This window comes from Lampris incognitus, chromosome 5, assembly GCF_029633865.1.
Source record: "Lampris incognitus isolate fLamInc1 chromosome 5, fLamInc1.hap2, whole genome shotgun sequence".
NCBI lineage: Eukaryota > Metazoa > Chordata > Actinopteri > Lampriformes > Lampridae > Lampris > Lampris incognitus.
Window position 1 is genome coordinate 60998139 of NC_079215.1, and position 16670 is coordinate 61014808.

The 16670-nt window shown below is 48.3% G+C and overlaps 2 pseudogenes; both read right to left on the bottom strand.

Annotated features, from left to right (window-relative positions):
• Positions 1–2894: 2894 nt before the first annotated feature.
• The window catches only part of LOC130113065 (myosin-9-like), a 138279-nt pseudogene continuing 124503 nt past the window's right edge, over positions 2895–16670 (bottom strand).
• LOC130113249 (immunoglobulin gamma-1 heavy chain-like) overlaps positions 12852–16670 on the bottom strand; it is a 62756-nt pseudogene continuing 58937 nt past the window's right edge.

A 16670-nucleotide genomic window follows, 5' to 3' on the forward strand; every position in this document is an offset into this window, starting at 1 on the left:
GCGGGACAGGCAGACTTCGGAGACTGAGGAAGGGCCGGTGCTGAAGGACCAGACCTCGGAGGCGGCGGAAGGGCATCAGCTGGGCGACCAGACCTCGGAGGTGGCGAGACAGCCGCTCAGGGGACAGGCTGTGCAGGCAGCGAAACAGCTGCTCGGGGGCCAGCCTCCGGAGGCGGCGAGACAGCCGCTTGGGGGAGAGGCTTTGGAGATGGTGAGGCAGCTGCTCGGTGGACAGGCTTCGGAGGCGGCGAGGCAGCCGCTTGAGGAGCAGGCTTCATGGAGCTGGCTTCGGAGGCGGCCCGGAGACGCTGGGCAGCTGAGACTCAGGGACGCTGGGCAGCTGAACCTGACAGGTCGGCTGGTGTGGCTGGCCAAACAGGAACTCGTAGACGTATTCGGCCAGTGTGGCCGGCGCCTGTTGGTTGGACAGGACATCGGCCGGCTGCCGAGGGACATGGGCCTGGAAGAGACTAGGGGGACTTCCCCTGCCAGGCGGGTTCCCCAGAATGGGTCCTGGGTTGGAGCTGGCTCAGCAACACCCCTCGACTGGTGGTTTACCCGCCGGTGGGCAGGCTGGTGGCTAGCGGGTTCAGGGCCAGCAGACCGGGATACAGGCTGCTGGTTATCCAGCCGAACAACCTCCTGCCGGAGGCCATTCACCCCAGACACCGGCCTCAGCCTACGTTGTCTCCGGTACTTTGAACCATCTGCGGGGTCCATATTGGTCGGTTCGTGCTGTCACAGGAGTAGAAGGGAGATTACCCAAGTGCAGATGATGGAGGCAACCCGTTCAGACAGCTCATTTATTACAGGAAAATGACAAATAGCAGGTACAGAGAGCGGGGAAAGCTCACAGCAGGAATGAGACAAGACTTACACAACGCAGGAATAAAACGGCAGGAACAGACAACGGGGAAAGCTGACAACACACGCGGCACTCTGGCGAACAAAAGTCCCTTTGTGTCTAAATGTAACTCAGTGTGTGAATGAGATGAACCGACGAAGAGCAGAACAAACAATGGGCATATATACCCCTTTGGAGGCCAATCAGGGGGATTGGGTGCAGGTGCGCAGGACAGGGCAAAAACCGGACAGGCAATCTGAGAAGGGTGAGGTGAGGGAAGCCGGACCATCAGGGTCATTCAGGCACACGGACGCAGGTTAACCATCCCACCAGTCAGGGGATGGGAGAGCCCAGATAACAGACCATAACAACAACACACCCCCCCCCCCAAGGGGCAGATTCCAGACGTCCCAAAACCAAAGGACCCAGAGTACCCAGAGGATGGACAGAGGGGCCCAGTGGGAGGACGAATGGGGCCAGGGATCTCAGGCGGATTGCCCGAGGACTGGGAACGATCGGGAGGGCGATCAGGAGGCAGAGCACCTCCAGCAGGTGGGCAGATGGGTGACCCGAAGACCAGCGATGTCGACAGTACCGCCATGGCTGGAGGGCCGCTCGGGAAGGCAGCTGGATGGCCACTGGGCAAAAGAACTTCGGAGGTGGCTGGACGGCCACTGGGCAAAGGGAATTCAGAGGCAGCTGGAGGGCAGCTAGGCAAACAGTCTTCGGAGGCGGCTGGAGGGCCACTGGGCAAACGGACTCCGCAGGCAGCTGGAGGGCCATTGGGCAAACGGACTTCGGAGGCAGCTGGAGGGCCGCTGGGCAAATGGACTTCAGAGGTGGCTGGATGGCCGCTGGGTAAACAGACTTAGGAGGCAGCGAGACGGCCGCTGGGAAAACAGACTTCGGAAACGGCGGGACGGCCACTGGGCAAACAGACTTCAGAGCCAGCGGGAAAACCGCTGGGCAAAGAGTTCAGAGGCGGCGGGACATCCGCGAAGCAAACAGACTTTAGAGGTGGCGGGACGACCGGGGGTCAACAGACTTCGGAGGCGGCGGGACGGCCGCGGGGCAGGCAGACTTCGGAGGCGGCAGAATGGCCGCCGCTGGGGTACCAGACCTCGGAGGCGGCAGAATGGCCGCCGCTGGGGTACCAGACCTCGGAGGCGGCAACACGGCCGCTCGGGGGAGAGGATTCAGAGGCGGCAACACATCTGCTCGGGGGACAGGCTTCGGAGGAGGTGAAGCAGCAGCTTGGGGGACAAGCTTCAAACGTAGCGAGTTAGCTGCTCGGGCGACAGGCTTCAAAGGTGACGAGACAGCCGCTCGGGGTACAGGCATCGGAGGCGGCGAGGAAGCCATTCAGAGGACAGACCTCGGAGGCGGCGTGGCAGCCGCTCTTGGAGCAGGCTTCATAGGCGGCCCGGGGACGCTGGGCAGCTGAGGCTCGGGGACACTGGGCAGCTGAGGCTTGGGGACACTGGGTAGCTGAGGCTCGGGGACACTGGGCAGCTGAGGCTCGGGGACACTGGGCAGCTGAACCCGACAGGTCGGCTGAGGTGGCCAGCTGAACAGGGAAGGAGTTGGCCACTGTGGCTGGCGACTTGGTAGTTGGACAGGATGTTGGCCAGCTGCCGAGGGACATGGGACTGGCAGAGACTACGGGGACCTCCCCTTTGCCAGGCGGGTTCCCCAGAATGGGTCCAGGGCTGGAGCCGGCTCGGCACCACCCCTCGGCTGGTGGTTTATTGGCCGGTAGGCAGGCTGTCAGCTAGCGGGTTCAGGGCCAGCAGACCGGTAGACAGACTGCTGGTTATCCAGGTGAACAACCCCCCCCCCCCCCGACGGAGGCCATTAACCCCAGACAAAGAGCAGAGCAACCAAGGGGTATATATACCCCATGGAGGCCCATCAGGGAGATTGGGTGCAGGACAGGGCAGAAACTGGACAGCCAATCGGAGAAGGCAGAGGTGAATGAAGCCATGCAATGAAGGTCATTCAGGCACACGGACGCAGGTGAATCAAAAACCATGGCATGAGAGAGCACAGATTACAGATCATGACACCTGGTATGTTTTTCCTCGTCACTTTCAATACCGGCACGGCTAACAATCTGACGCATGGTGAGAGGAAGGTGGTGCTAACTTCACGGTTCATGGCATCCGCGGACTCTGTAGCATCCTCCAGCTCCCGCTGCAGTTTCCTATGGTTCAGCATGTCATTGACCGCTTCTGTGTTATTCTGCTCCTCCTCTAGCTGAACAATGCGCGCCTTAAACGTTCTCTTCTTTTTTTATTTGTATCCTTTTTATTATTTATTTATTTATTTGTTCGTCGATTTTTTTTCCCCCTTTTAATGGCTATGAGAGCTGTCGTTGGAATGGAGCTGTATGGCCCTGCCCAGAGCTGTACCCGAGGTGAAACATTGAGGCGGTCTGGCGGCATTCTCCAGCTCCCACTGCAGTTTCCTATTGTTTGCATTTGCTCTCTGTGCCTCTTCCTCAGCCTCCTCCAGCTGCCTCTTCAATTGCTTTATACGAGATTTCAACTTTTCTGCCTGGTCTTTGTACCGCTCTGTGTTGCGTATCTCACCCTACAGGATGACTTCTTCCATCTTCTTCTCGGTGCGTCTGACCAACTTGGAGGTGTCCTGCCTCTCCCTGGTCTCTATGTACAGTTGATCCTCCGGCTGGGCGATTTTGGTCTCCAGGGCGGAGATACTGGACTTGACAATTCCCTTCAGCTCCTTGTTCAGGTGCTCCAGCTGGGCTCGAACCCCCTCGATGCGCTGGGAGGTGCTGCGCTCAGCAGTAAGCGCCACATTCATCTGGTCATTCTTCAGCATGGCTCTCTTCAGCCTGTCGTTGACCAGTTCTGTGTTATTCTGCTCCTCCTTGAGCTCCTCCTCGAGCTGAGCAATGTGCGCCCCAAGCCTTCTCTTCTCTGCCGCAATTTGCGTATTCTTGCTGGCCTGGTTGTTAATCTCACCCTGTAGCTCGTCTCTCTCCTGCTGGGCCTGTCTTTTCACATGCTTCACAGCTGTCAACTCCTTCTGCAACTGGATCATGTCATCCTCCATGCCCTTCAGCTTCTTCTCGGTCTCCTTGGCCTGAGCAAGGATCTCTTCCCTGGACATACAAGTGTCTTCTAGCTTCCTGATAAGTTCTTTCATCTGGGGCTGGAGTTTCTTCAGCTGCTTAAGGGCCTCGTCGCGGTTCTTTTTGGCCATATCAATGGCTGCCTCCAGTTCCTTCAGGTACAGTTCAAGCTTCTTACGGGCTGCCACAGCGACAGAACGCTGTTTCCTCTCATCTACAAGCTCAAGCTCCATCTCTCGCACCTGTTTAATCAGTGCCCTTTTCTTCTTTTCACCCATCTCATCTCGTCCTGCCAGGTCCCTCTTGTACTGGGCCTTCATTGCCTGCAGCTTGGCATCCTCTGTGGCCTGCAGCTCATTCTCTACTTCCTCCAGCCGGGTCCTCATCTCATCCAGCTGCTGCCTCATTCCACGCTTGGACTTCTCCAGCTCCTTCATTTCAGCACGCAGCAGTTTATTGCTGCTGTCCAATTCATTGTTCATGTCGACCAAAGATTCCAGCTTGCGGGTCAAAGTCAGGGCATGAGTCACCTTCTCCCTTGCCTTAACCTCAGCACAGTCACGCTCCTGTGCATAATGTGCAGAGATGTTCTTCTCTTCTGTCAGCGTCTGGTCAAACGTCTTCTGCTTCTCCAAGTTGGAGATGATCTGTCTGAGATGGTCCTGGCCCACGTGCAGGTCATCCAGCTCCTGCTGGAGACGCATCTTGGTCTTGTGCATCTTCTCAAAGGCAGCACACTTCTCCTCCCATCGCTGGTGCGCTGCCTTCAGCTCCCTGTGAAGCATCTCCTTTCCCTCCTCAGCATTCTTCAGACAGCCAGCTTCTGCCTCCACTTTATTTTTCATGTCAGCAAGCTGAGCCTGCACACTGAAAAGCCGTTTCTGTACAGATTTCTTGGCCTCTTCCTCCTCCTCCAGCTGCTCTCTCAGGCTGCTCTGTTCATCCTCCAGCTGATGCATACGTGTGTTGAGAGACAGCTTCTTGCGTGTCTCCTTCTGCAGGAGTTCCTGGACATCCTGTAGCTGGGACTCAACAGCAGAGCAGTATGTTCTTGCCTTGATCAACTTGCCCTCCACATCACTCAGCACACTATTGACATTTTCCAGCTTAGCCTGTAGCTTGGTCAACTTTTCAGCCAGCTCCTGGCGCTGATGCTCAGTCTCTGCTTGTTTGGCAAGCAGTTCCTGGACCTGGGCTTCAGCCTTCTTCCTGTGATGCTCAGATTCTCCTTTACTCTGCATCAGTATCTGCAACTTTATGTCAAGCTCATTCCTCTCAGACTCCAGAGCCTCCTTGGCCTTGTCTACAGACACCTTGTTCCTCTTAGCTTGCTTAAGCTGCTCGTCAAAGGCCTGGCTGTGTTTCTGTCTCATCTCGAGCACCTGCAGTTCATGGACCTTGGCCTCATCATACAGAGCCTTTTTTAGCTGAGTCTGTGCCAAGGGGTTGTTGACCAGGTTGCGGTCCATGTACAGGAACGACATGGTTGCTTTTCAGATGCAGGACGATTTTATGGGGATGATAAACAACAACTGTGCAGGAGCCGCTACTGAGGCAGTGATTAATGGGGATCTGAAAAAAAGAGTAATAAGAGAGGATAAGATAAGATACTTTACTGCCATTGTGTGCAAACAACGAAATTTCATTTGGTGACTCTCAGACCAGCAACACTAGACAAGGTAAATGATTAAAACATTTTTAAAAAAAAACAAGCTAAAAACAAGAACAAACAACATTTAGCATAAATAAGTGAGGTAGTAAAAACAGTGAGGTAGCAAAATGATAATAGAAGAAGCCCCTAAATATAATAAAAGTGGCGGCTCAGACGATGTCAGCGTCGCTGTGAAACAAACTCCTTCCCAGACGACCACCGCTTCGTTGTAGAGCTCAAACAAATTAGAGCGCTCACCACTTCCCCCCTCTTTCACTTTTTCAGTCACACTTCTTTTTTTCTCTCTCCCTGCCCCTCTCTCTTTCTGGGTCTCCCTCTCTTTACTAATCCCTCCCTCTTCCACGAGCTAGTTCACGTATATTCGAACCATGCGCAGTCATTCGTTCTTTCGGCTAATGTTCGTCAAATGTACAGACGTGATGACGTCACTGTCGTAAATACTTCAGATCAACTGTCCCCACACTCAGATTACAGATTTCCACAACAGGTCAAATTCGTTTTGAACGGGCACTGCACTAAGTGCTCAAAAATCCAGGTGTAGAAATCCCAGAAAAAATTGAATCGGTTCATCTGGACACTACGTTTAGCAGGAAACACGTTTCATCACTCATCTAAGTGACTTTGTCAGTCTCAGCTGACTGCAGGTGGTATCCCCAACCTTATAAAGAGTACCGCTGCACTATTTCCCAGTTTGGAAATCATCTGGTAGAAGGTGTGTAAATAGTTTTAATCATCTGATAGAATGTGTGTAACTAGTGTTAATCATCTGGTAGAAGGTATGTAAATAGTGTTAATCATCTGGTAGAAGGTATGTAAATAGTGTTAATCATCTGGTAGAAGGTGTGTAAATAGTGCTAATCGTCTTGTAGAAGGTGTGTAAATAGTTTTAGTCATCTGATAAAATGTGTGTAACTAGTGTTAATCATCTTGTAGAAATTGTGTTAATCATCTGGTAGAAGGTATGTAAATAGTGTTAATCCTCTGGTAGAAGGTGTGTAGATAGTGTTAATCATCTGGTAGAAGGTGTGTAAATATAGTGTTAATCATCTGGTAGAAGGTGTGTAAATAGTGTTAATCATCTGGTAGAAGGTGTGTAAATAGTGTTAATCATCTGGTAGAAGATGTGTAAATAGTGTTAATCATCTGGTAGAAGGTGTGTAAATAATGTTAATCATCTGGTAGAAGGTGTGTAAATAGTGTTAATCTAGTAGAAATTGTGTAAGTAGTGTTAGACATCTGGTAGAAGCTTTGTAAATAGTGTTAATCATCTGGTAGAAAGTGTGTAAATAGTGTTAATCATCTGGTAGAAGGTTTGTAAATAGTGTTAATCATCTGGTAGAAAGTGTGTTAATCTGGTAGAAGGTATGTATCATCTGGTAGAAAGTGTAAATAGTGTTAATCGTCTGGTAGAAGGTGTGTATCATCTGGTAGAAAGTGTAAATAGTGTTAATCGTCTGGTAGAAGGTGTGTAAATGGTGTTAATCATCTGGTAGAAGGTATGTAAATAGTGGTAATCATCTGGTAGAAGGTATGTAAATATAGTGTTAATCATCTGGTAGAAGATGTGTAAATAGTGTTAATCTGGTAGAAAGTGTGTAAATAGTGTTAATCATCTGGTAGAAGGTGTGTAAATATAGTGTTAATCATCTGGTAGAAGGTGTGTAAATATAGTGTTAATCATCTGGTAGAAGGTATGTAAATATAGTGTTAATCATCTGGTAGAAGGTATGTAAATAGTGTTAATCATCTGGTAGAAGGTGTGTAAATATAGTGTTAATCATCTGGTAGAAGGTGTGTAAATATAGTGTTAATCATCTGGTAGAAGGTATGTAAATATAGTGTTAATCATCTGGTAGAAGGTGTGTAAATAGTGTCAATCATCTGGTAGAAGGTATGTAAATAGTGTTAATCATCTGGTAGAAGGTGTGTAAATAGTGTTAATCATCTGGTAGAAGGTGTGTAAATAGTGTGTTAATCATGTACTTACACTTTCTGAAGGATGTTGGGATCCTTTAGACTGTTGTGAGTCTCAAGGTACCGCTGGTCTTTCAGTCTCAGGTGTAAGTGCTCTGTAAAGCATAGATAGTCCTCACTTTAGATGAGGTCATACAAAACACTTAACTAACAACTAGTAACGACCTGAATTAATCATGAGTTGCAGTATTGAGTGTTGATAAAACATCTGTTAACACACTCACTAACCATTGGTGCATGTCTTGCTTTACAAATGATGAGTTTTTGTGACTAATGGAGGCAACAAATTCAATTCATCCTCTACCTCTTCACTGAAGGTACCATCACCAGGATGTTCTCATGATCGGTTCGTATGATATCGTACGAAAAGTAGTGCACGGAAATTCGTATGTATTCCAAGTTATTCTGGGCCACGCCTACCCCTAACCTTAACTCCCTCCTCCACAGAAAAGCCCCCCCGGCTTATTTGTACTTGATGTTATTTCCGAGGATGTTGGTTGGGGGGTAGGAGACATGTTAGGGAGCAGAGGAGGGATGGGAATTATACTGGATTTATTTCATGCTGATTCTGTGATTTATAAAATGCAAAGTCCAATAAATGTAAGTTTGAAAATGGGGTTATGGCTCCCTCTTGTGGATACGCTTGGTACAGCAGCGGTTAGACAAAATTGAAACTAATGGCTTGCACAGATGGTCCCGAGGAGTGAGTTGAGTGGTTTGTTTTGATATCAAGCAAGCAATCAAAATGTTATTTATACACCACTTTTAATATCCTATCAGACGGGGAATAATCAGCACGCCGACACAGAAATTCATGTAAACAGTTTAATTCATTTCACGAGGTGAAAATGACACGTGCCTGCATTTTCAACCGTCAGCCATGACAAGTTAAATACAACTGTAATGTTTTAGTATTTGTGTTACTCTCTGCAATGTAGAAAGCGGCGAAAGCTGCGATGACAAATTGCCAATATGCACATTACTACACCAGATATGACACTGAAAAACAAATGAGATGACATAATTTGTTATACTCCATCCATGCGTCCATTCATCCATCCACTGTCCAGTCACTGTCTTGACCTTATTCGGGGTTCTGGCTGAGGGTGGAAGTCAGAGAGGAACAACGGACACGTCCATTGTCACACACGCACATCCCACACACAATTAAGAGTTTCCACTTCATCTAAAATACACACCTTTGTGCAGCGGGAGGAGAGCATGTGTAACCCAACCCCGTGCACACACAGGGAGCACGTGGATCTCCACACAGATGGGCTGGGATACACAGGGGCCCTCTGGCTGGGTGGAAGCGGTGCTAACCACTTGGTGTCCACGTCACTAAATCAAGCTGAGTAGTATTGAAAGACAGGTCCGGAGAGACCGGAGTGGTCTAAGAGGGGTCTGGACTGAGCCGTTGTTGTTCTGGCATAAAGATGTGAACAACCCTCGAGTTGTGAGGCTGTTCTCCACTGAAGCGGGTTCGACTGTACAAGATGGAATTACTCAAATCAGCTTACATGAACAAACATCAAGAGAATGGGTAAACTTAATATATACGTATATATCTGCCCGTTAAAAAGGAAAGAAAAGGAAAGAAAAAAAATCCACATTTCCGGCCATAGACAGGAATCCGTTGGATCTGTCTTGGGATGTCATTTAGTCTGAAAGGAAAAATATATATTAAAAAATGTAAATTGTCTTTTGTAAGATATGTGCAGAAATTAACTAAAAATAACACATTTTTTGAAGTCACACACACTTTAGATATCATAAGACACCATATCAACATCTTGTTTGTCTTATTCTGATTTCATCTTGGTTCTGGCACAAAACTGAACAGCATGTGTAACTGCTGTGATACCAGAAAGTTCCAGCAGGCTGGAAACACATCAGGATGGGTGTTGTCTTACGTTTTAGACCATAATGAATATGGATAAATAGTTTACCTGCATATAACCAGCATGTATTCATGTTAACAGAGGTAAATCATACCAGTGACACAAAATGCTGCCAAAGCCCTTCAGAGCCGCTGCTCATATGCTCACCTTTATGAGGGTGACTGTCACTCCATAGAGAAGGGAAATGAAGAAGAGCAGGAGGAAAGTGAAGGCCATGTACCAGTCTTCTTCCTCCACATCTTGAATAACAACATCATGCTGGTTCTGGTCAACGTACACATGGTCTAGAAGTTCTGTAACAGTAGATGATGTTTGCTGAATTAAAGACCATCTTTAATGAAATGACTGCACCACAGACATAAAACCCCTGCCCAGATGTTTCTGAAGGGACATTTTACCCCTTGCAGGGGTAACATGCTCTCACAATGCAAGTCATTTGTCATGCAGCACACTGGTGTATGTACGTTGTCCATGTGTATAAAGTGGACGACATCGCCCGTCAGAGGCCTGGACATTCTGCAGAGCTTGCAGACGGGGTCTCGGTGTGTAGAGGGTCTGGAGTAAAATGCAGAACCCCTGAAACTCTGTGGTCATAAGTGCACCTTTCCATGTGGTCCAAGTGTGTCCTACATCTGAAAAGCGTTCAGCCTACAGTCCACGTGACCGACACTGGATGCACCCTGATGCTGATACCGCTCCAGAACAGTGTCCAGAGTCACGTGTAGCCACCATGTTGCTGCCGGTGTTGGAGGAACAATGGCTGCCGAAACGACGGACAAGAAGTGTTTTTAATGTAAGCTGTGGTGGACACGTATTGGGGACAGAATTCAACCCAGGAACTAAGGGTTAAGTCATGGTTGCCCTGGCAGGTTAATGCAGGGTTAAGTTATGGTTGTCCAGCCAGTTTTGTGGTTATTCTTGCCACCTCCGCTCAGTCGAGCTGGGGTTTTGTTGTCTCTCTGATTTACCGTGGATCAAAGAAAGTTGCCTACACGGCTAAAGTGTGAACCTACGGTCTTCTCCGTTCCTTCGGCTCTACACTGGTGACCCCGACGTGATAAAAGCGGCTCGGGGAATGAAGCGGTGGTAGAATGTCACCATCCCGATGAACTCCCTGAGCGCACGAGCTGTTTGGGGGCACGGCCGAGCATGTTTCAGTGGACCGAGTTAAACCCGCACACCTGGACTTGACGCAGCCGTTGGAGTTAGCCCAACCTCCTCGTCGCGGTCGTCCCCCGGCTCCGCCTCCTCCCCCCGTGGAGGCCCGAGCTGCCTCTTTGCTCCTCAGGCCGACCTCCACAGGCCCGCGTCAATGTCTCCCAGAGACACTCCGGCCCGTTAACCGGAGCCGCCGCGGACGGCCTGTCGACCCCCGCGCCTGCCTGACTTCGATTACTAGGGCGAATTCTGGGGGGGCTCATGTGGTGGACACGTATTGGGGACAGAATTCAACCCAGGAACTAAGGGTTAAGTCATGGTTGCCCTGGCAGGTTAACGCAGGGTTAAGTTATGGTTGTCCAGCCAGTTTTGTGGTTATTCTTGCCACCTCCGCTCAGTCGAGCTGGGGTTTTGTTGTCTCTCTGATTTACCGTGGATTAAAGAAAGTTGCCTACACGGCTAAAGTGTGAACCTACGGTCTTCTCCGTTCCTTCGACTCTACAAAGCTATCTTTTTAACACCTGTTATCATCTTAGCACAGCTTATTACACATTTACTACACCTCATGAGGCTGAGGTAACAAACTCAGCCTTCCGAGCCGTCCCGCTTGCTGCTCCACCCTTCTGCTGATGCAGGGAGGGCTGCAGACTACCACATGCCTCCTCCGATACATGTGGAGTCCCCAGCCGCTTCTTTTCACCTGACAGTGAGGAGTTTCACCAGGGGGACGTAGCGCGTGGGAAGATCACACTATTCCCGCCAGTCACCCCCCCCTGAACAGACCAACCACAGGAGGCGCTAGTGTAGCGACCAGGACACACACCCACATCCAGCTTCCCACCCGCAGACACGGCCAATTGTGTCTGTAGGGACGCCCGACCAAGCCGGAGGTAATACGGGGATTCGAACAGGGAATCCCCAACGGAATAGACCGCCATGCCACCCGGAGGCCCTGTTATATCTGCGTGTAGTTTGAAGGTACGTTGAACGGTGAGTTTAGCCTAGCTTAGCTCAGCTGATGGATATCTACTTGGACCATTCGTAGAATGAAGAGAAATGGTGAATGGCAGGCTAGCGAGTAACAAGTATGAACACTCGGTTTCAGAGAAAGTGTGTTTCCCTTCTTTTAAGAGGATCCCGGTAGACCTGCAGCAGCTGAGCTCGGCGAGGCCAAACTCCCTGTCAACCTACCTTCACCCTGCAAGCACAGCCACACATGCACCCACGAGTTGTCTGACTTTGTCTAAGTAGGATACACAATAGAAACCCTGGAAACCCAACTATTCTTTTAGACAACTGTACATTACAAGTGCTAATGCTTCCTTCCACTAAATATTATTATTTGCTGCTTACCAAACACAGATGGTACTGTGCTTTTGAATAGTTCCTCATATGACTCGTGTTTTACTACACAGGAATATGCAGCTTCCTGGTCCCTCTCGGACCGCCGGGATATGTTCAGTCTGCTGTTCAGTGAGAAGGTGTTGCTGTCTGTGTATTTCCAGACAGGGCTGATAGTATATTGTAATACTGGCAGCCTCAAGCCGTCCTTCTCCCAAAACACTAAGATGCCAGAGGGGGAAAATCCAGTCACAAGGCAAATGAGCGTTTCCATGTTTGAGCCCGGCAGGTCAGTGTCATTCAGCCTTGTTATCTTCACAAATGGCGGCTTAGGATCTTTTGAAAGGAAAAAGGAAGACAACAATGAGCAGAGTATTTTGCTCTTTTCATTTCCATCATTTCATTTATGGGAGCACAAGCGACAGTTTAGATAATGGTGAGGTATTAATGCAGGGTTGATTATTGATGCCACCCGTTTGTCCTGCAATATTAAGGCCCTGGTCACACCAGCATTTACGACAGGGATGTTTCCTGCCAAAACCAACTACTCTGAATGAAACGGTTGCTATCAGTGGATTTGCATCCGGTAGCAAAGTAAATTTCTCGAGGATGTCACGTAGAGTTCAGCTTTGGGGAACTCTGACATGCAAATTCACAGTCAACCAGTAGCAGAACTGCTTGGACTGCGTTTACATCTAATGGGGCAGTGGCTAGTGAGGATCCAAAATGGAGGAAGCTCCCTGTTTTACTAGCGTTAAATCATCCAGTTTTAACTATTGTGCTCTGCCAGAAGATAAATTACTACACAAGAGAAATGCAGCGTGGTTTGCAGTTGGTTGTGAAGCAAGACTGGATGGTCTCACCATGTTCCATTCATTTCACTGTGCCGAGTGTTTTTTGGTCAGCAAGTTTCTTCCCACAGGAGCACGCAACATTCTTTTGCACTGCCAGTTTCTGGTGTGACCGGGGCCTGAAGCTGCAGGTCAACTGTATGCTTGTGTTGGTAAGGATACCTCTACTTCTGCTTATGTGCGTCTCGTAACCCTGTGTGGAGCATAGGTGCTTCCCCTCACAGGATACTTGTGTATATGTGAGCCAAGCCTTTGCTGATACATTCAGGAAGCTACGAATGGTCTCCGTCCCATTGTCGTGACTCAGCCGTGGTTCAGTCAATGCCCTCTGAGACTTATTTCCACCAACTTTCCAAGTGATGGAGAAATCTTCAAGATTTTGACCAACCAGAAGACAGGTGAAAGCCAACTGTTCATCCGTCTGCAGTTCCTGGAGAGTTGGACCCTGAATGAAGACACCAGCTTTCCGAGATGCTGCTGCTGTTATTGAAAAAAAAAAATTCCTTGTCAAAGTGAACAAGACTATGATGTACATGTCTGACTGGCATATCATTAAATAAAGACCAAATGATATATAAAATACAGCTCCTTAATACTGGATGACTCATCGTGGAACTCTTATTGATCATGAAAATACATTTAGAAATATTCTGAATGTACAGTTATAAGTGGAATTATAAACACTATATTTTCATATTTACTTCGGGGTAATGACTGTTATTCTACAGTTAGTGTAGGTTTTTACTTCCCTTTTTGTTTCACTTTACCTGAACAGAAGCCCATTTCATCGCGGACAGTTTTATTTAAAACCTTGTCAGAGACTTCACAAGTAAAGACCACTGCTTTTGTCCACTCGTTTTGAGGCACATTGAGATGACTGATTACTGCCACACGACCGTCTTCACCTAATAAGATGTCTTTAGTTGATGCCGATCTGTCCTGAGACCCAGAAAGCCATTTGATTTGGGGACTGAAACCCCAGCCAATACACAAGAGTTTCTGTTGTCCTGAGTCTTTACTGGGGACCAGAAGAAGCTCCATTGACAGGTCACCTAAATGGCCCCACACAAAGTCAAGAATTACTATTGAAAGAGTTTGACAAAGAGACATTGGACACCAACAGACTAAACACAACTGACAACAGAAGTTCAGCTGGTCACCTACCAAAAATCCGTCCGGTTGAGTCTGATACCGAGCTGTTGACGAAGCCTTGGTTCACTTTGCAGGTGAACGTGTTGTCTTTTCCCTGGTGGGTTTTTGGAACTGAGAACTGGAGAGTGGTTGAAGTGAGGCCTGTGGCTTTGGAAGGATCAACAAATTGTTTTTCAGATATGTCACTTCCGTTGGCCTGAAAGGTGACGTAGAGGTCGCTAGAGGAGAGTTGTCTGACATCACACTCCAGCACGGCATCGTCTCCATGAAGCAAGTGTGGCAGAGATCTTCTGATCAGCACCGACGGGGCCCTGTCCGCTGTAAGCCCTTTGAAACAAACACAGGGGTTGCTGCAGAGTTCAGTTGTATCAAATATCACATGAACATCATTTGGTACAGGTGACTTACTTATATCCACCGTCTTTTCAGCTGGAGGGGAGCAGGGGTGTTCAGCCCTACATGTCACGCGACTGTACGTCATCCACTTGTCTGTGGAAACAGTCAGGTTGCTGCTGAAATAGGTCTTGCTGCCGGTCCGGTTCGGCACGGTTCTTGTGGCTGAGATTTCTTCCCCATCGACATGCCAGGTCACCTTGGCATCATAGACAGTCTCAACCACACACGTAGCCGTCACCTCGGGCTTTGCCATCATCACTGTTTTGAAGCTGGGGGTCTCCAGGTGAATGCAAGGAGGGGAGGAAGGGTAAACTGCCAAAAGATCACTTGTTTAGCGAAGTCGTGTTCATCTGACTCCATAACAGCCATATCATATCTTTAAATCTTTATATCCAGTGGCAACATCTCTCATGATTATCGTTCAAATCATTTGCTGGTCAAACGAGTCAAAAATCAAGTTAATTTAACTTGAAAGCATTGATCAAGTCAGACCAAACATCCTGGATGTTACTTCTTGTAACTTCTTATCTTTAACTTCATCAATCAAACATGCATTTGCCAAGCTCAACATCTTCTCTCTGAATGTTTAGACTTTTGTCATCAGTTGTGTTCTGCTGACGCCCCTAAATGTACATTTTAAAGGAGTTGTAGTGTGAAAGGCGTATGCTGAGAGGAGTGATGGAGCAACGACACTGCTGCATCGTCACTGAGAAGTAGCCGCACTTACTTGCACAAATACTGATTGATTTGCTCAACTCGGCGTCGTGGTATTTGGACTTGCACGTGACATTTGAGCCATTTGTCCAGTTTTTCCGGTCCAACTCAATCTGGCTGCTTAGGCTGAACGTTTTTTCCTCCTTTTCCCCAGCTTGAAACTTCTTTTGGACCGGAACGATGTCGACAGCACGGCTGTCTATTTGCCACTGCACCTCTAGGTCGTCTGGGTAGTAACCGCTGTAGGTGCACACAAGGCTCACTTCTGCAGCCCCAGAGACCCACCTCCAGTCAGGGGACATGGTGACGGTCGGATGGACAACCCGCTGCACTGAGACACAGGAAGTATGTATAAGATAAGCGTTTCTTTTCATCTAGAGTGTTCAACGTGAATGTTTGATGGCTCGGGCCCTTTTTCAGAGCCGCTGGAGATACACATACCTGTTGTGACGTGTGTACATGTCACCAAGTCTACCGTCAGTACTAAGTCTGTTGTCTTGTTACCCAGGCTAGAGGGCGCAGATGTACTGTCACAGTGGCAGGAGCTTAGTTTCGGGTGGAGCTGGATGGCTGTTGCACAAAAGCTAGAGCAGGGCAGGGCTGAGCGAAACAGGCAGGAAGCAGGCGGAAGCGTTGGATAACATGCTGGTACCAAAAAAGCTCCCGAAAAACAGAAGTGAAAGACTGAACAGAGCAGCGGTGCGTCGCCAACAGCAGGTGTGAAGTTTGGCTCTGCCAGATAGGGAACTAAAGTGTAACTCTAAATATCTCAGAAGTATTTACATGTGGGCTTCTCTCTCTGTTGTGCTGCTTGACTGAGTTCTCTGGCCTGTTTTTACCACCACACCGCAGTAACGGTCCATTTGAATATGGAGCTGGACATGGTCTGGTAAGTCCAGCTGCGGGGCGGTGCAAAGTAAAATACACATTTCAAAGCAAACAAGCTGCAGTTAAACACGTTTCAAAGGCAGAACCAGCACCAATATGAGAGGCAGATATTAAATTAGATCTGATCATTTAAAAGCCAACAGGACCCCAATGAGAACCTACTCGAAGAAGTAGGAGAGAAAAAGTACCAGTTCCCTAAATCATTTTCTTCAGTTCCACATTTATTATTTTCAATGAGAATACAAAGCCGACATAGTGAATGAGAGAAATGACGGTTGTGAACACTTACATTCTGAACAAATGAGTAGACAAAGAACCAACATGTGAAACATTACTTTTTAAAGCAATCACTCGTCACCTTTTCCACGTTTTCATTTAATCTGGAAAGGAAAAAGAAGAGAAATACTGACTCAGAAACAGAAGAAGAATCACTATGTTGTGTCTCTAGTAATGACATGTGTTGTGTCTCAGCCATCTTTTATAACATCATCCTTCTTCTTTTCCTCACTTCCACAGGACAACAGCTTTGTGTGTTTTCATTCTTGATCGTTTCTCTTTGTTTAATTTAACCTTATTCAAACCCTGTTGTTGTGTGTAGTTGTACAGGATTGTGTTGCATTACCACATCTCCCGGACCACAAGGGAATCGCAGTATAAGTCTCACTCAGAGAGAAAAACATGT